The sequence below is a fragment of the Myotis davidii genome, unplaced genomic scaffold (genome assembly GCF_000327345.1).
Source record: "Myotis davidii unplaced genomic scaffold, ASM32734v1 scaffold943, whole genome shotgun sequence".
Lineage (NCBI taxonomy): Eukaryota > Metazoa > Chordata > Mammalia > Chiroptera > Vespertilionidae > Myotis > Myotis davidii.
Window position 1 is genome coordinate 27213 of NW_006293913.1, and position 1134 is coordinate 28346.

Consider the following 1134-nt stretch of genomic DNA (forward strand, 5'->3'; position numbering starts at 1 on the left):
ACGTTGCAGTCCTCCGTCACTGAAGGAAGCAATCCTCATGTTCAGTTTAAGCTGCCTGGCTGCCGGCCGCCATCTTGGCTGGCAGTTAATTTGCATATGGCACTGATTAGCCAATGGGAAGAGTAGTGGTCGTAAGCCAATTACCATGTTTCACTTTTATTAGATAGGATACCTGGGGGAGGGGCATTGGCTGAGGGGATAGAGTGGATAATAATGTCACTGTCATTGAAAGTGATGATAGTGAAGGTGGAATTCTGGCTAAGCTGATTTATAGTTAGCTAAAATTGGACATTGCAAACATATTGCTATATTTTATTATTCAGTCCTAGGAGCTACCTACCTCCCCCAAATTTTTAACTTCTCAAGATATTGACATCCTTGAGAGAATGATTTGCACTGACTAGGAAATCAAGCCTCCTTACAATGGCTAAAATGTTTCTATATGAATATTTGTATCTCTAACAAATACCTTGGTATTAAAAATTTTAATATATTTTATTGATTTTTTTACAGAGAGGAAGGGAGAGGGATAGTGAGTTAGAAACATGAGAGAGAAACATCGATCAGCTGCCTCCTGCACACCCCCAACTGGGGATGTGCCTGCAACCAAGGTACATGCCCTTGACAGGAATCAAACCTGGGATCTTTCAGTCCGCAGGCTGACACTCTATACACTAAGCTAAACCGGTTAGGGCGGGTATTAAAAATTTTAAGGATTTTACTGAGGCCCTGGCCTGTGTGGGTGGGCTCAGTTGCACCAAGAGATTGCTGGTTTTGATTTCTTGGTCATAGCACATGCCTACATTGTGGGCTTTATCCCCAGAAGGGGGCATACAGGAAGCAGCTGATCATCAGAGTTTCTCTCTCCCTCTCCGCTCCTTCTACCTCTAAAATCAATAAAAACGTCTTTATTACACTAAGATTTTGAAGTAAAAATATTGAAAGATGTATATGAGTTCTACATATCCTATCTAATAGAGAAACATGGTAATTAGCATACATCCGATACCCTTTTCATTGGCTAATCAGTGCAATATGCAAATTAACTGCCTGCCAAGATGGTGGCTAATTTGCATACTGCAGGCAGGGTGGGACCGTGGTGATCAGCACCTGGCCGGCCCTCATTCGGCCCTA